The sequence below is a fragment of the Artemia sp. Qi Xiang Cuo genome, chromosome 8 (assembly GCF_049724085.1).
Source record: "Artemia sp. Qi Xiang Cuo chromosome 8, ASM4972408v1, whole genome shotgun sequence".
NCBI lineage: Eukaryota > Metazoa > Arthropoda > Branchiopoda > Anostraca > Artemiidae > Artemia > Artemia sp. Qi Xiang Cuo.
In genome coordinates, this window is record NC_142801.1 from 17,081,254 (window position 1) to 17,101,146 (window position 19,893).

General features: G+C 36.6%; 1 protein-coding gene across 1 annotated transcript in view; it reads left to right on the forward strand.

Moving 5' to 3' along the window:
* The first annotated feature begins 14,406 nt into the window (after positions 1 to 14,406).
* LOC148949201 (serine-arginine protein 55-like) overlaps positions 14,407 to 19,893 on the forward strand; it is a 58,600-nt gene continuing 53,113 nt past the window's right edge. Inside the window, exon 1 of the mRNA XM_089093244.1 lies at positions 14,407 to 14,533. The gene's annotated coding sequence lies outside the window, so the exon portion shown is untranslated. The remainder of the gene's footprint in view (positions 14,534 to 19,893) is intronic.

Consider the following 19,893-nt stretch of genomic DNA (forward strand, 5'->3'; position numbering starts at 1 on the left):
TTCTATAGAAGTATTACCTAGATGCGAGGGCTACTCACACTCTTTGAAAGAGTGTGATGACCTGCTTACCTACTAGAAGAACCTGTTTGGCTATAGCGTCTAGGCAGAAATGGTAGGTACTACTCTACTTTTGGTTTATTCGAATTTGAACGCAAAATTGAATAGAATGGAACACTTCCTAAAGACTGTTTCAAGTAAGTTCGATTCGTATGATAATCACTTTCCACCACTGCCTGCCCGTGCGACGCCCTCAACTGACTCTCACACCACTATTGTTGTCTCTACACTGCCGCAAACACTTAATCATCCAATAAAACGCAAAGAAGTGCTCGATAAAGTAAGCTGTCATGACGATGTTACCAAGCAGAGTTTGCGTGGTGACCAATGGCTAGTTAATGTTGAAAAATCTGCTGCTGAAGAATTCAAAGACTCAATTTCAGTGATTTTAGCAGAATCTCCATCCAAGGTGATCACTAAGCGCTTTTTCGGGATAGTCAGAGGAATATCGAAGGACTTAGACTTCTCATTCTTTCAAGGATATCCAGGTGTGGTGGAAGCTATGCGGCTGGGTGACACTGGGACGGTTAAGCTTGAGTTTTGTGACTCCATGTCAAAAGCCAAGTCTATGCAAAATGGTGTTAAACTTGGATATGAATACTTATCTGTGAAAGACTATCTGTCGGCACCTCAGTGCTGTCTCAAATGCCATTCGCCAGACCATAGAGTAGCTGATTGTACAATTTTGGTTGCGAAGTGTGCACGCTGTGCGGGCACTCATATTTCCACCAAGGATTCTCCCTGCCAGCTTGATGCAAGATGTGCTAATTGTGGCCTCCTTTAGTCTTAGATGCAAAGTGCTGAGAGATATAATTGCCAAGAAGAAATGATTTTGCCTGTTTCGATTGTTTCGCTTAATATAAATGGTACTTGTTTAAAGGAGCATAAGATTGATGAATTGTGTGACCGGTTTGACATATTATGCCTTCAAGAACACCTCCTGACTTCTGCTAGTATTAATATGTTAAAAAGAAGTCGTAATCATTCCGTTTTCACAACTAATGCTGAGGTCACTTTTAGTAGACCTTCTGGAGGCCTCGCGTGCATTGTTAAGAATAACCTGAGTTTGTTCTCTCCAGTATGTTTTCACAGTGATAAATTCATCCTTTTGGTTCGGTTTGGTAATACTGTGCTGATTAATTTGTATCTCCCGTGTAACAAAAAAACTATTTCCGCTTTAAACGTGTATATGAAAGCCTTAGCAAATCTTAAGGCTATTCTTGCGTCTGTTGTATCGACTGGTTATGATTTCATAGTGGTTGGTGACTTCAATACAGATATTACAAGTCAGTCAGTTCGATCCGATATATTCCTTGATGCTTTTTCTGCTTATAAAATAGTTGAGAAAAGTGTTTATTATTCATATATTCACCAATCTGGATGTTTGTCTAATTTTGACCATGTAGTTGCCTAGCCAAATATTAATGTATCGACTGTTCTTGTTCATGAAGAAGATCGCGATATTGACCACCTCCCGATTTCGTTCTCTGCTTCACTAGTCGCTTTCCGTTCTACTAGACCATATACACAAAGTTCTAGGTGGTTTTACAGGAATAACTGGAGTAGAGCTAATTTTGCACTTTATATTACTACTTTGTCCGCGTTATTGGGTTCTATAAAAGTTCCTTACCATTTGCTTCAAGTTACTGACCGTTTCTCAAATGATAAGAAGTCTCTAAATGAATATTATGATAAAATAATTTGGTGCTTAAGACAAGCAGAGGCGACTGCCGTTCCTCTAGAAAAGATTAAAGTTAAAATCAGAATGGGCTTTGGACCCAGAGTTAAAAGTTGTAAAGAATAAAGCTAAGTTTTGGCTACGAATATGGGTGTCTTGCGGTCGGCCAAATCGAGGAGTTGTCTTCGATCTGAAGCAAAGTACCAAGCGTGCTTATAAAAAACGTTTACGGCAGTCTAGGTTATCTGGTTTTGATTTTCCTGCGTTGAGAAAGGAGTGGTCTCATGTTCTGAATTCGGAAAAGCTTAGTAGTGAGTTTTCTGAAAGTCCTATAGCAGTTCATACTTGGGTGTGGTATTATAATGATATTTTTGGCAAGGTGAACCGGGAAGTTGAAAAGCTTTTTAGTAATATTCTTGAGTCGTGTTTGCCTAATCGTATTTCTCCGAGTAATGTATTACCAGTATCTAATTTTGATATTCGTCAAGCTATTAAGAACATCCAATCTAGCTTTGTTGATCAAGACGGAATTTCTTCTTATCATATGAAAGTAGTTTGTCCAACTTTGATAGATCACCTTCAGCTACTGTTTCAGATTTGTTTATCTACTTCTATGGTTCCCGACACTTTTCTCTGTGGCACAGTCACCTTGGTTTTAAAGCGTGGAAAAACTTCGTCAGAGTGTAGTTCTTATCGACCAATTACTGTTTCGTGCAATCTTAGCAAAAAATATTTAGTATATTCTTCTCCCTTTTTTTCAGAAAATGTTAATTTTGATGAAAACCAATTTAGTTTTCAAAAAAGGCTGGGATGACAGCACGCCCATCGTATTCTAGCTTCCCCCCTGTTGCAATCTGTTAATAATAATTCTCCTCTTCATATCTGTGCTCTTGATCTTTCGAAAGCTTTCGATAGTATCGTCCACTCACATGCACTCTATTCACTTTTTTCCAATAATATTAGCCTTTCTATTGTTGTTTTGTTACAGTACTGGTATTCAAACTCTTTTATTCGGGTAAAATGTAATGGAGTAGTTTCTGATTCAAAGGTGTTTCTTCGGCGTGGGGTACGTCAAGGTGGTGTGCTTTCTTCAACTATTTTTAAGTTATGTATTGCTCCTATTCTTTCATCTTTGCCTTCGACTTTCATTTCTTATGGAATTGATGCCTCGTATCTGGCTTATGCGGACCATGTTCTCCTTGTCAGTCGTTCTAGGGCTGGGCTCTCACATTCTGTCAGCTGGATATCAGACCAGTTCAGACGGATTGGGCTTATGTTGAACGTTGATAAGTGCGAATATAGTTCATTTAATTTGAGTTCGAGTCTCCCTCTTAACTGTTGTTTTTTCTCTATTCCCTGTGTTTCTTCTTTTCGGTGGCTTGGTCTTTACATTACTAATAATCTCAAAACACTTCGGACTCTGACAGTTTCTAATGCAAAAAAAATATGCAAAACAGTTTCTAATGCATTCAGATAGGATATTCAAAAATTGTTGCAAATAGAAGGAGGTAAAATAGAAAAGCGCTTGGGAAATTATATTCTTCATTTTGCGATCATTCAATTCTTTTTTTTATCTGGTTTTCCTCTAATTCTCAAGCCTAAAGATCTGAAATCTATCCGAACTTATTATTTTAAATTTTCTCAGTACCTTTTGTGCCTCCCTCCGTGGTTCTGGAACCGGCATCAAATATCGCGATTCGGACTCCCTGATTTACGGGATAGATACATGGATAAATTGTATTTAATACAAATATAAATAACACAAATAATTAAATAGAGCCAACAGGGAGCTAAGCTCGAAATGAAGGCTAACTATTATTACAATGAGTTCAAGTACAACAAAAATAAAGATAAAGAAGATAAACCAAAAAACATCATAATATATAGAAAGAGAAGGACAAAGGAGGCTACCCCAGCACGGTAAAATCTAAAAATAATGCTAAGAAACAAATTATCAAGAAGAATCACCCCGTCATCAAAGGTTAATAATATATACTACTAATCTAGTTTTTAAAAGTGATCGGCTATTAAGATTTTTAAATTTACTATTTAATTTTAGCCTATTTGGTATCTTATTGAAAATTTATCTCTTTCACAATTAATTAAAGGGATTCTATACACTCCAAAACGAGCCGACGAAGAAGCGAGTGAGCGAATAGGGGTAACAAGAATTTGTTATTCATAAAAATAACTCGCCGGAGACTGAATATCATAATGCCAGAGCGATAATTGCAATTCCCTAAGTTGATTAAAAGTGACTATGCTTGCGGAAAAGCTGTCGTTATCTGCAGGTCTTACTGCGCATCATAATTTACCTCATTTTATGTAAATAATTGTTAAGTGTGCGAGTTTGCTTCTTTTTTTTCTTTTTTTTTTTTTGTTCTTGATGTATTCCACTTATTTTTGTTCATAGTGGGTAATAAATAAATTATTATTATTATTACAGTCTCTTTCAGGGAAAGGAAAATATTAGTTTGAATCTTTCGGGTTTTTCTTTAAGAATTTATAGTTTGGCCTGCTATTTGTATGCTGGAGAAACTTTTTCAGCAATTTTGAACAACATAAAGTCTTTTGAAAATCATGATACAAATAGTAGTGTATAATTTAGTCATATACATCCTCTAGTTGACCTGATAAATAAAAGTTAATACCATTCTCAAAAAATTATATCTATGCTTTTTCAGAGCCTGGATACACTTACACTCTTTTGATTTAGTAAAATTTTAAGAACATAAGTAGTAATAGAAGTAGCCCCGAAGATTTGAACTTAATATCCTTAGGTATCCTTGGTACACTGCGGCGACGCTTTACTGGAAATCAGCATGCAAAAAGTCTACTTCGATTTAATTTCGAGGCAGACTTTAGTTCTTAAGCGTATCGAGACAGATACGCAACTGTGGGGGGTTTCACTACACAGTTGTCCTAAGAGACTACTCACTAATCCACTTAGCTATGCTGAAAAAAATAGCTGTCTTAGAATTTTGATTGGAAGTGTCTGGAAAGTTATGAGCTAAAGAGGAGGGCTGATTGCCCTCCAATCACTTTTGACTCTTAAGAGGGCACCAGAACTTTTAATTTTCAATCAAGTTAGCTCCTTTAAAACATCAATGATATTACTAGCTATGATAGAGCATCGCTGCCTATGTCCTTATTTGTCCTTCAGTGTTTATATGCCCTTTTATAACTGCATGCATATTGTTTTTTCGTTTAATTGAAACTCCTCCTAAACGTTCCCTAAAAGTTTCAACTTAATGCCATTAGTGTCGTTAGTTACAGTAACTGTAGAAGCAGCATTAAATGAATACACACAATGTCTTCTGGCTAGCTCAAAATTCACAACCTGTGAAGGTATGAAGGTGAAACATTCAGAGAATATTTCTGTTGTACGGATGCCAACCTGCCATTCGTATGCAGGGTGTCAAAAGGACATATCAGCAATATCTTAGGAACAGTTTCGTGTGTGAAATTAAAACACACAACGCTTGTTGTGGGGGACGTTGAACTAACCAAAAGAAAATATTTGCATCATAATACTAATGTTTCTACTCCTACAACTACTGCTCCTATTACTATTACTGCTGCTACTAAAGCTAAGATTTCTACCATAACTGTACTCCTACTGCTACTACTATATTTACTGGTGCTACTACTGCAACTAATAAACCTAAGGGTATTAAGGCGAAAACTTTGGGCAAGATTGTAACTGTATTGAAATAAATCGAAACACATTATGCCCACATAGGTTGTCCTGAGGACGTATCAGCCATGCTTCAGGACCGGTTGATGGTATTAAGTTAAAAATTTAATCGTGTGTTGAAGGGGATGTTGAAATAAAAAGGTGCTGTTGGCATACTGCTACTGATGCTACTACAACTATTGCTACGCATAATTACTGAACCTTTCAACAATGCTGAAAAAATTGATGTGTCAAAACTTAGTTTGGATGTTTGTTATGTAAATGATGGGCGTAGGGTGGGCGGGGGTTTCTCTCAAATCACTTTGACTCTAAAAAAGTGCACTATAACTTCCAATTTAAAATCAAATGAGACCCATCCGAATTTAATATGACTATCCATTCCATAAAAACCTTATATGCCCCCAGTGCATAACTTAAATCCCTTGTCCCAGAGCTCTTGGGGGTTGTGCCAACCCTGGAGGCATTGTTATATATTATTTGGACTATTTTAAACGAAATTGCCATCGCAAAATTTCAATCAGATACAGTTGGTGAAAAGAGGGATAGTTGTGTGGAGGGCTACTTGACCTCCATCACTATTGACTCTTAAAAGGGAACTAGAGCTTCCAATTTCAACCAAATGAGCCACCTCTAAAGCTTATACAACCATTCCTTCCATAAGAACCTTAATTGCCCCAGGGGCATAACTTACAACCCTCTCCCTCAGGTTCTGGTGGTTTGTATCAACCTCAAAAGCCTTGTTGTATGATATTTGGACTATTTTCAATAAAAGGACTGTCTCAAATTATCTATTCGATACATCTCAGGAAAACACGGCGGTTTGTGTGAAGGGAGAGGGTGGCCGCGCTCCAGTCATTTTAATTCTTAAAAATGGCACTAGAACTTATGATTACTAATCCAATACGTCCCTTACAAAGCATATACGACCACCCTTTTTATAAGAACCCTAAATGCCCCCAGGGTATAACTTACAACCCTTTCCCTAAGAGCTGTAGGGGGGGGGGCTGTCTTCCTCACAGACAGGATTTCCGAAACCTTCAACTACGATGAATAAAATTGTTATCTCCAAATATTTTGATTGGAGGTGTTAAGGAAAATGATGAGCGGGGAGGGGGGGGCTGTTTGCTCTCAAATCACTTTGACTCTTACAAAGGGCCCTATAACTTCCACTTTCAAATCAAATAAGCCCCATCTGATGTTTATACGACCGTCCATTCCATAAAATCTTATATACCCTCATGGAATAACTTAAAACGCTGTCCCCAGGGGGGGGGGTGCCACCCCTAGAAACATTATTATATGTTCTTTGGATTATTTAAAAAAAATCGTTATCTCATAATTTCAATCAGATGCGTTTGGTGAAAAGAGGGGTTGTCGGGGAGGGGGCTAAATGCCCACTATCACTTATGACGTTTAAAAAGGAACTAGAACTTCCTATTTTCAACCAAATGAGCCTCTTCTAAAGTTAAACCACTATCCCTTCCATAAAACCTTAAATACCACCTGGGTATAACTTACAACCCTTGCGCCTAATCTCTGGGGTTTGTTTCAACCCCATAAGCCTTGTTATATTATACTTAGACTATTTTGAACAGAATGGCTATCTCAAAATTTCTAATAGATGCATTTTGGGACAGTACAACGTGTGTGTGTGTGTGTGTGGTTGGGGGGGGGGGAGTGCCCTCCGATCACTTTGACTCTTAAAAAGAGAACTAGTGTCTGATTGCCAATTCAATGAGCCCCCTCCGAAGTTTGTATGACCGCGCTTTCTATAAAAAACCTCATGCACCCCCAGGGCATAGCTTACAACCTTGCCCTGAGGGCTGGGGGAATTTGTTATCCTCAAAGACATAATTTCCGGACCTTTCAAATAATTTGAACAAAATGGCTATCTCAAAATTTTTATTGGAAGTGTTTGGGGAAATTATGGGCTAAGGGGGGGGGGGCTTCATTTGCCCTCTGATCCCTTTCGAGTAATAAAAAACGCACTAGTCCTCTCAATTTCTAATCGAATGAGCGCTTTTTTAAGTTTCTACAACAAAACTTCCTATAAAACATTGTATACCCCCAGGGCGTAACGTGGAACCTTTGCCCTGAGGGATATGGAGGGGGGTTGTCAAAGATATAATTTCCAGACATTTCAACTACGTTGAGCAAAATGGCTATTTCAAAATTATGATTGGATGTGTTTGGGGAAATGGTGAGCGTGAGGGGGGAGGGGTGTGTTGCCTATGATTTCTGTTTGTTTTGAGTTTTATTTATCTATTACCTTATCCCCCAGGGCATAACTTACAACCCTTGTCATGAGGGCTCTGGGGGGTTGTAGTCCTCAAAGACATAATTTCCGGATCTTTCAATTATGTTGAACAAAATGGCATAATTTCCGGACTTTCAATTACGTTGAATAAAATAGCTATCTTAAAATTTTGATTGGATGCGTTTGGAGAAATAATGGGAGTGGGAGGGGGGTTAGTTGTCCTCCAATCACTTTTGACTATTAAAAAGGCCATTTCAATTTCCAGTCGAATGAGCTCTTTTCAAACTCTCTAAGACAACAAATGGCTATCTTAAAATTTCTATCAGATGCATTTCGGGAAAATACGAGGTGGGGCGGGGTATCCATCCTCCGATCACTCTGAATCTTAAAAATGGTACTAAAACATCTGATTACAGATCGAATGAGCCCCCTCCGAAATTTATACGATCGCCCTTTGTATATATACCTTATATGCCTCCAGGGTATAACTAACAACCCTTGCCCTGAGGGCTGTAGGGGGATGTCATCCTCAAAGACAGAATTTCTGGACCTTTCAACTACGTTGAACATTATGTGCATACAGATTGCTGATATGGGCGTATCAGCAATATTTTTGAAACGGCTTATCGTATCAAGAGGAAACTTCTGAGGTATAATGAGTGGGACATGGTATTCAGTTTACCAAAAGGCAAAATGCTCCTGCTACTACTGCTATTAATACTGCTGCTACAACTGTTACTACTACTACTAATAATGCACTATTAATGTTACTACCATTACCCCTACTACGCTGAAACTAGTACAATTAAGGCTAAGTGTATGAAGGTGAAAATTCGACAGAATATCGAGGGGAATTCTGAACTAAATCAAAACACACTATGTGCATGCAGATTGTCAAAAGGGCCTATCTCAAGAAAGGGTTTGGGTATTAAGTTGGAACTTTCAGAAAATACTTAACGGGAATATTAATTGATAAAAAGATAATATATGCATTTTACTACTAACACTACTACAATTACTACTTTTACTAATACTATTACTGGTAGTAAACTACTCGAACTACTACTTCAATTGCAACAACTTGTAAGGCTTAGAGTATTAAGATGAAAAAGGGGGGGGGGGTCAAAAGCACACACCAGCAATATTTTTGGAACGGCTTACGTTACCAAGGTGAAACTTCCGGGGCATCTTGAAAGGGATGTTCAACTGATCAAAAGGCTAGATGTACATGCTACTACCGCTATTAATACTACTGTTACTACTGTTACTACTACTAATAATTACTGTTACTATTAATACTGTTACTACTAACACTCCAACTACTTCTCCTACTACCACCGCAACTACTGTGATACTAGTAGTATTAAGGCTAAGCCTGTGAAGGTAAAATTTGAGAGAATATTGATGGCAGATTTAAACTAAAAGAAGGTACTATGTACACTTTTACTGTAAAAAGAGTTTATTTTAATAATTGATCTGTCTATTAAGTTTGGAACATCGTGTGTTGAAGGGTATGTTGAAAAAAAACAAAAGTGATATTTGTATACTACTACTAATACTACCATTACTACTACAACTATTGCTATTACACAAGCTAAGAGTATTAATGTTAAGCCTTCAAGGAATAATTAATAATAATAATATATTGCGAAAACAGGCTTCCGCCTCTATCTAAAAAAAAAAAAATAATCAATTGCTTTTTCAATATAATGATTGTCAATCTTGTTCTTAAATGCATTGACTGAATCTGAGTTGACAGCGTCTGATGGTAGTGCGTTCCACTCGGAGACAATGCGGTTGGTGAATGCGCATCTACCAACATCTCTTCTGAAACATTTTTTGGTTTACTTAAACTCGTGACCTCTCAGGTTATAATTCTTGAATGTTATCTCTTCTGGAGGAATGTTGTCGTAGTATCTGTTACAGATTTTATACACTTCAATAAGATTTCCTCTCGAAAATCGGTATGAGAGACTTGGGAGCGACAATTTTTTCAAACGCTCTTAGTATGATGAGTCTCTAAGTGATAGAACAAATTTAATGGCCCTCCTTTGGATTTTTTCTATTGCATTGCTGTCTTTTTGAAAAAATGGTCTGGTTGTTGCATGACCGTATTCGATTATTGGTCTCACTAACGACTTGAAGAGTGTAGAAAACAGTGTTGAGTCAGTAAGGAAGAAATTTCTTTGAATAATTCTCAAGACTTGTGATGACTTAGAGATGATTGACTCGTAGTGCTTGGTGAAAGTCATGGCAGTTTCTATTGTCACTCCCAAGTCTCGCGTTTCTTCTTGTATAGGTATCTGCTGTCCTTCAAAGCAGTAGTGCCGAGAAATGTGTCTTGGGCCCAGCCGAACATGACAACTTTTTCTGTATTCACTTCCATGCTCCATTTTTCATCCATTGTGCTATTTTGTTTAAGTCTTGCTGGAGTATTTCTGTGTCTCAAAGCTTGCTATTGCGCGAAAGATTTTCATGTCATCAGCATAAAGCAGTATCTCAGAATCAATGTTATTTGGAAGATCATTTATGTAAATATTGAATAGTAAAGGCCCCAGAACACTACCTTGAACTCCTCCACTTGTGACTTTTGTCTCATTGTTGCTAAGATATCCTTCCAGTCTCACTCGCTGAGATCTTCCTTTCAGAAAGTTGAGAACCCACTTTAGAATAGTATCGCCAACCCCGATAGACTGTAGTTTTCGAAGAAATTGACTTTGTGAGACTTTATCAAAGGCTTTTCTGAGATCTAAGTATAAAATATCTACTTGTATCCCACTATCCATATATTTTCTCCAGGCGTTTGTAGCGACAAGTAGCTGGCTTTCTGCTGATCTATTCTTGAGAAATCCAAAATCCAAACTGAGGCTTCTTTCGAGTAGGTACTATAATATATTATCGTGGAGTAAAGATTCTAGTATTTTTGCATGTGATACAGGTTAAACTGATAGGTCTGTAGTTAATTGGATCTGAGTTGCTTTCCTTTTTTGAATAGAGATATAACAGTTGCTTGCTTCCATGTATCAGGAAGGCTCCCTGTTTGTAGCAACTTGACAAAAATGTAGTGCAATGGCGCTGAAATTTCCTGTGCCAGCTTTTTGAGTACTCTAGGGTGTAGGCCATCTGGACCTTCTAATTTGTAAGGGCTTAGATTTTTTTGTTTTTGTAGACCATTTGTATTTTCAGTTCTATTTCTTCAAATTTGTCTGTGACTAGTGGCTGCAATTCCTCTTGCCTTTCATCTTTGTCGCTCTCTGTTGTGAAAGCTGTGGAAAACTGCTGATTTATTAGGTTGGCTTTAGCTATTGGGTCACTGATTGTTAAATTTGTTGCTGAGGTTCTAAGATTGGGAATAACCGACTGTTCTTTTCTTTTTGAATTCATGAAGTTCCAAGCCTTGGGGTTGATCTTTGAGTTTTCGGCTACTTTCCTCTCCCTTTCGCTTCCTTCTTGTCTAATGGCTTTCCTCACTTTGTTGGCGATTCTGCGATAATTTCTACGATTACTTTTGGTATCGGTCTGCTTGAGCGTCCCCCAGGCTTGCCGCTTGGTTTTTATTAGGTCAAGGGTCTCTCGTTATAGAGGCGGTCGTTTAAACATTTTGACTATTGGTACATACTTCTTTGTGAGGTCTATGATTACGAATGCAAACTTTCTGTACATGCCATCTACTGTACAATTTATCGGTCCATACTTTCTGGACCGATAAATTGCCTAAGACATAGCAAATAATTCCCTGACCTTCTTCTTGATCTATGTTCAAGGTGTGGCTTTTGTAGCCGTTGATGGACAACTCTGGTAAAGTTGGGAGATATCGACAGTGTTTAGGCTTAGCTTCGACCGCTGCTACTATGTCTGGGTTCTTTGCTGCAATTTCTACTATTAATTCTGATAATTTGTTTGGTAATGAATCAGCCTTTAAATATAGTATCTTTAGTGTTTTTACTTTAGTAGCTTTTTTGTTAGGCTTGAAGGATGGTGGTATTTGTTTGGCTTTGGTTATTCTACTTCATATTTGCCGTTGCTCTTCGTTGGAGTCTTTGCCTTTCCTCCAATGGCTCTGTATCTCAATTTGACGATCGCACTGGGTGTGGGAATTCCTCTTCTGTTGTCTCTTCACGGCGAGCATTTGTCTCTGCATGGGCGTGAGATCTGGGTTTATAAATACTTTGGTACGAGTTTCTTCATTTAATGATTTTCTTAGATTTGGAGCTGTCCTCAGGATTGTTTGCCTTTTCATCTCAAGCTCTTGTGATTTTTTAGCTTAACTAACAAAGTGCGTGGACTACCATCTTCTTATGGTCTTCCAATCTGGGCAGTTTCTAGTATCTTCTCTTCAGTAATATTTACCCCGAGCTCGTTTTCTTGAGTGAATTTTGACAACCTGTGTAGTGTCATTGACAGCAGTAGATTCAGGTAGCCCCATGACAACAAAATTCATCTTTTTCTGTTTTCTTAGTTCCTTTTCTACTTCTGCCTGAATAATTGCATTTATAGTCGGCTGGATGTCGTAAGGTGAGAGTTTTTCACTATGATTCGATTGTTTTGCCTCATGAGGTCTAAGAGGTTGAACTTCTGTTAGCTGTTGCACATAAAGCTGTAGAAGTGCTACTTTTCGCTTGGAGCAGGAGAGGCATTCATATTTAAACAGAAGACAATTAAGCAAATGTTGAATTAAATCAAACCGAACTATGATCATGAATATAGTCAAAAGGGTGACAAAGCAATATCACAATCAGGGCCGTCACGTTTAGGGGGAAGGGGGACGCCCCCCCCCCAATGTTTTGGTCAGTCGGCGAAAAAAAAAAGTCGGTAAAATCTTAAAACAAAGCGCCTTGATTTTTCCGACGGTGCTAAAATTCTTTGTTCGGTTAAATAAAGACCATGAAAATACTGACATGTTATCTACAGGAAGTTTAAACTTGGTCGGTAAACGCAGCAGTTTTGTCGACTCCTGCCATGAGTTTACAGATGGTGTGCCAATTTTCCATTTGGTTAAATAAAGAGCATTAAAATAGTGACACGATATGTACCGAAATCTGAATCTCGGTCGGTAAATGCAGTGGTTTTAACGACTTGTGCAGTTACTTTTTGTTTTGTATTCGAAACGGAAATTATGCTAATCATTGACAAAAACAGTTGGTAAAAATGATCATCCAATCGGTAAAATCCCTTGCTCCCGTACCCCAAACATTTTGGCTAGTAACGACCCTGATCACAATAACGGCTTACATTATTAAGTTAGACCTTTCAGGGTAAGTTGTGGCGGATTTTGAACTAGCCAGAAGACACTATGTGTATACTTTTAATACTGCTTCTACTGTTACTGTAGGTAATGACACTAAGGGCAATAAGTTGAAACTTATAGGGAATATTTAGGGGGAGTTTCAATCAAACAAAAAATCTATATGCATGCAGGAGAAAAGCATATAAACAATATCATAGGCAGCGCTGCTCCATCATAACTATTAATATCATTCATATTTTAAATGAGCTAATTTGATTGGAAATTAAAGGTTCTAGTGTCTTTTTTAAGAGTCAAAAGTAATTGGAGGGTAATCAGCCTTCCAATTATTTTTCCCTGAAAAGACTATATCAATATTAAACGAACAGAAATTAATTTTAAAAAACTTTTTCCACAAAATAAGTTTTTCAAGGAAAAGGAAAGAACTCCATTAAACCAAAAATGGGCGAAAATAGAATCGATTAATCTACCAAGCGTAAAACTATCCCAAATCAGCATAAATAATTAAATGAAACCCAAAAACGAACAGAAATTACAATAAAGAAAGCCGACATTATTAGAGCCTTGAGTTCACTATCTTCAACTTTAAATATTAAGAGTTTTTCTGAAATAGATAATTATTCGAAAAAATATCCTTTTCTGCATTGCTGGGTTTTCTTCTCTAGTACAAATCGAAGGAGGTTTGCTAAAAAAAAAACGCATGGCTTTACGCATTGTGTGATCGGGACGTAGTGTAGAGATTTTTTTTCGGTGATGTGCATCCGTTTCTATCCATCTTCACTTGCAAAAACTAATAACAAGAGCAGCATTTTTTGCGATATCATTGCTCAAGATGGATTTGAAAAACCCAGCATCCTAGGAACGTATTCTAGATCCAATGAAAATTAAATGATATTTTTTACAAATTTAATTTTTCATTCCTGGCAATAGAGAAATAGCAGACAGAACGACCAAAAACTGACTTAGTATTTCATTTTTGTTAATATGCTTAACTAGTATCTTCGGTGTTATTAACATCTGCAATTCATCACCAGACATGAAGACAACGGCGCTTGAAAGTGAAAGTTAACAAACCGTTCCAGTATTGCTGCTGTAGTGCTGATTCGAATTAAATTGCAAATTTCACCTTTGAACAAACTCTAGGAAATTACTCTAGCTAGGGCGAAACTTGAAAACGAATAGCTCGAAGCTTCTGTAATTTTCTTTTATATTACAAAATAATTTTTAGCTACTTACCTACTATTCACTTATTTCTGCTTAAAATCTTTTTTTACCTCGCCTAATCCTCTTTGGACGGCCCCAAGTGGTACTACGGATTTCCACTTAACAAACTTAAAGAATCAGACATCATTTCTATTGGTAATTTAAAACTTCAATGCAGGCTTGGAAAACAATAGACCTTTTTTCTGTTATCAAGTTAGCGTCGACATATGTGCCAATGGAAACGTGGCTTTTTTGCACCAAAGTTCGTTTTCAACTTCTCCATTTCTTCCATTCTTCTACAGGCGCCATTTCTAAAGAAAAGAATAAACAGAATTCAGTAGCCATTTTCTCTTTTGTGAAAAAAGTAAACCCTGAAGACAGGACCGGCCATTAAAGGTTTGTTAATATCTTGAAGGAATAGTTCAGATAACACTCTTCTGCCATTGGGTCTAGCCAAAATTGGCCTGTGGGTGAAATTCTGGTATTTTTTTTGGCTGAACTTGCTAGGCTAATGAGAAAGCTAAGAAAATAGACGCATTGGCTAGCCAACGCTATTTAGACTCAGAATTTCATCCTGAATCCAAGTATAATATTTATCTAATTCAGGAATGGAATTAACCCCCCTCTTCTAATGTAAGAAATTCACCCTAAGTGGTAGGCTATGTGTAATTCTGGGTATATTGCACATTAGGCTAATGAGCGGGGGGGGGGTAAAGTTCATCTCCAACAAAAATTGATCTTGGTATTTATTTAGCCTTGGCCCCCTCATAAGGAGACATGTTAAGAAAACAATTCTTACTTTAAAATATGTATAATGATCCTAGTTCTTATATTATCCAAGGGGAGAACCTTGGATAATATAACACAATAGAGAACCTTGGAGAACCTTATCATCAAGTCTTTCCTCTAAAAATCCTCAAAAGTGAAAAAGTTTCCAAATATCACCACGTTCTTAATTCAATGCTTAAGTCTTTTGAAATTGCCACTGTAAACTGCTGCCAAATAAGTTGTTTTATAGATAGCGTTTAGCACGTGTTTAACAAGTGTGTCAAAAAACGTGTTTAAAGAAAAAGTAGTGGTAGGGTAAGACACCCAGTAGTCGGACACTCTAATCACTTTGAAAACTTTTTGACATTTAAACTACTCTAATTACTGTATTATACCACCTAGAAACTTAATTTTTGTATCAAAAGATTTCTGAAGAATTTCTGAACAAGTAGGTTACTAATTCAAATAGTTTCACTTGTACAGCGCCTCCTATTTTTGAATTTACTAGCAAGTGACAATTTTGCCTAAACTCGGACATACAAACGGCTCATTGTAAATAGTGATTAAAATAGTATAAAAGATTATGTCCAAGAATAGGCAGGTGGCCGACTACTGGGTGTCTTACCCTATATTGAGATTAATTTTTATATTATTTCATTTCTTTTCATAACCTAACCTAACCTAACCACTGCTATTAATATTTTGTATTTACGCCACTGCTATTTGCCCTTCGCCACTGCTATTCGCCTTTCGCCACTTCTATTAATATTTTGTATTTATGCCACTGCTATTCGCCCTTCGCCACTGCTATTTAAAAAAATAAAAAGACCAGCATGAACGCTATCTATAAAAGAACTTATTAGGCGGCAATTTAAAAAGACTTAAGCATTGAATTGAAAACGTGGTGATATTTGGAAACTTTTTCTCTTTTGAAGATTTTTAGAGGAAAGACTTGATGATAAAGGTTCTCCCCTTGGATAATATAAGAACTAGGATCATTATACATATTTTAAAGTAAGAATTGTTTTCTTAATATGTCTCCTTATGAGGGGGCCAAGGCTAAATAAATACCTTGATTTTATGTTTGGATTCTCAAAAAGTTGACTTGGCCATTTAGGAGATAGAAGTTTTCATGAATAGTTCAAGAGAACTCTTTCCCTGGACTCACTTGTGAGAAGAGCATTTGGGCTAGGCTATTGGTTAATCTCTCCAGATGGAAACATTACAAAACCCTGTAAAGTAGGCTACTTTAAAAAGGTTTGATAAAATTATATTTTAGCTAGGCTATTTTTGGCTATCTTGGAAAGGGGTTAGGAAAATCAAACTATCAGGGATGAGTCTGAAGGCTAAAGTACATCCTGGGATGGTATTTTGAAGTACCTACCTCCACTCCTTCCTGCTCTAGAGGGTCCGGTCAATATATATGAAATCATATTATTGAGTTAGGACTGAAGTGAATACACCATTTGATGCCTTTTTTATGCTGATTACAAATATAATAAGCATTTCTATTGGAAATGAATTTCAGCCCCCCCCCCTATAGCCTAGGCTATACCTAACCTAACCCTGAATTGGCATATCTAGGGGGGGGGGGCTGTAATTCATTTCCAAGAGAAATGCTTATTATATTCGTAACAGCATAAAAAAGGCATCGACTGGTGTATTCACTTAAGTCCTAACTCAATAATATGAATTTGTATATATCGACCGAGTGTCCTGACTTTTGATGACCTTTAAAAATCTGTGTGTTATAAAAGTGAAACCTTGCAAATAGATCTGCTTAAATGAAGTAGGCCTACAAAAAAATTGTTTTCAGCTTCATAACTTTGATCAATCCCAATTTATAAGGTTTTAAAGATAGGGAAATACATTTCCTAAATTTTGAAAAAAAATATTGGTAGGCTATGGCTTAAAATTCTACTCAAATAGCCTAACAGGAATTGCATTTTCAGAACTAAAGCCATGGTAAAAGAAACTGATAACTGAAAATTAAGGTAAAATGTCGTTTTGCCAAAATTTCAATAGCTATAGACAGGACTTCACCCTTTGACTAGCCTATTTGAAAAAAAATTACTTTATAAGCTTATATAGAATGGTACTAGCCTATCCAATCTCCTTATAATTAAAAATATTTTAGTCATCTGAAAATTTGGCCCATCTGTATAGGAGAAATATATATTTGCTGGTGAATATTTACCAAATCATATTATTGACTTACAAATAAAGTGAATGTACCATTCAATGCCTTTTTTTATGCTGATTACAAATGTTAATAATCATTTCTATCTTAAATGAATTTCAGCAAATGAAAGGGCTTATCCCAGATTCCCCTCTCAATCACCCAGACTATCTGTCTTGGCTTTTTCTACAATTAACCATATCTTGATGCCTACTGCAAAATACTGGATTTTCAATTCATGTGTTGCTGGAAACAAACTTTGCACCAGAAAATAATTCATTTTCCAACTAGTTGACTAGTAACTTCTCCCCAGCAACACTTGATTTTGCCAACTAACTGGAAACAAGTTTTGCTCCAGAAAACAATTCATTTTCCAACTAGTTGACTAATAACTTCTCCCCAGCAGCACTTAAGTTTGTCAACTAGTTGACAATAAATGTTGCCCCAGCAAAACTTTCATTTTGCAACTAGTTGACTAATAAATGAAATTCAGAGAGGAAAGAAACTAACAAAATCAAAAAGGGTGAAAAAACAAGGATTTTATCAGCCAGTGGCAAACCATGAAGAAGACAAAATATAAGCAAATATTTCTACAAGTCGTCCTCAGTGCTAAACAAAAAAAAGAAAATCTAACCTTTCAAAGTTTACCCTACAAAGACAGAACAGACACTGAATAAAAACCAGGCAAGAATTTACCAAGATGATTTGGCAAGAATCTTTTGCTTTGCAATAGTTTTAGCTGGTCTACATTTTTTGTTTTTCATTAGATATGCAAATCTTCATTCATTCATTAGATAGAACGTTTGCATGAGCACAAAACTTCAATAGATAAGTCCCTGAGATTAAAAAATAACAATGACAACTTTGATTTGGCATTGGCTTTGCATATTTTTGTAAATCCGACCCAGCTAGTTCTTTTTGACAAGGCAACCTTAATATCAAATGTAAATGGGGTACCACAAACTTTTAAAGAGGTAATTGAGATAAAAAAAATTTATGAACCAAAATTTAGCAATAAATATAGATCCTGGAGATATTTCATTAAGCCCAATTTACGACAGTTTAATTTTGAAGGACTCAATCAATATTTTCACCCGGTATAACTCAAAAGAACCTATTTGCATATCCAATGAAAAACGAAAATGTAGACCCGTTAAAATTATTGCAAAGCAAAAGGTTCTTGCCCAATCATCTTGGTAAATTCTTTTTCATTGATGCTTGCCTGGTTTTTATTCAGTGTCTGTTCTGTCTTTGTAGGGTAAACTTCAAAAGGTTAGATTTTTGCTTTTTTTTTTTTTTTTTTTTTTTAGCACTGAGGACAACTTGGTGGAGGTCCTTGTCGAAATATTTGCTTATATTTTGTCTTCTTCATGGTTTTCGACTGGCTGATAAAATCCTTGTTTTTTCACCCTTTTTGATTTTATTTTTCATTTTATCAGTTTCTTTCCTCTCTGAGTTTCATTTGTCATGCATAGCCAGTGCGGTCTAAGAATGTATTTAGTTGACTAATAAATTCTCCCCAGCAAAACTTAATTTTGCCAACTAGCTGGAAACAAACACTACCCAAGAAAACAATTCATTTTTTAACTAGTAACTTCTCCCCTCCCAGGAAGTTCCCATTTCCTTTAAATCTTTCTTTATGACATCCTCTCACCCCAGACAAGGACAACTTGCTTCCCTTTTAGCCCTAGACAGTTGGCCATAAAAAGAAAACCTTTGGCACTCTGTCATTCTTCGTCTGCAGAATGTGCTCTAGCCAGATCAACCTTTCTTTCATTAGATCCTAAGGTAGCGAGATTGAACCACATTTTTTGTAGAGCCTAGTGGTTGAAATAGTGTTAGTATGCCAGTTGTCCAGATAAATCTGTCAACAATTTCTATGGAAAACATATAGCAGATTGTCATCCACTTTTTGGAATTTTCTTTTATGTTTGTATATATTGGTGGGATCATAAGGAAGGGAGGTTTGCTTTGTTGTCTGGATAACAACTAATATAGTGAGAAAGAGCATAAAATAAGAAAATTGTTATTTTTATTTTATTAGCCTACCAGGTTTTTTTAGAAATGCTGTTAAACTGAAAGTTTACCATATTTGGAAATTTGACTAATTTACCCTTCTATTCTTAGAGATGCATGCACTCAAAGTTTCAAGTAGCCCAGCCTATAATAAATAGGCCAGGGTTAAAGCCTATTGAAAAAATAAAGTGTTGCTGGGGAGAAGTTGTTAGTGAACGAGTTAGAAAATAAATTATTTTCTAGGGTATTATTTTTTTCCTGCTAGTTGGCAAAATTGACTGTTGCTGGGGAGAAGTTATTATTCAACAAATTGAAGAATGAACTATTTTCTGAGACAATGTTTCTTTCCAGCTAGTAGGCAAAATTGTGTTGCTGGGGAGAAGTTATTAGTCAACTGGTTGGAAAATAAAAGTTTTGCTGGGGAAATGCTTCTTGTCACCTAGTTGGCAAATATAGATTTCTCCTATAGGGATGGGCAAAAGTTTCCAACTAGATAGCAAAAATAATTTTAATTATAAGGAGATTGGATAGTACCATTTTATGCAAGCTTATAAACTAATGTTTTCATATAGTCAAAGAGTGGATATCCAGTATAGACCTGTCATGTAGGCAAATTTCAGGACCCTCTAGAGGGAGAAGGAGGGAGGTAGCCTAGGTACTTCAAAATACCTTTCCAGGACATACTTTAACCTGTAGACCCATCCCTGAAAGTTTCAGTTTTCTAACCTAACACCTTTCCAAGATATTCCAAAGTATGTGACAAACCTATGGCTTCCTCCTTTATTGGATAAAA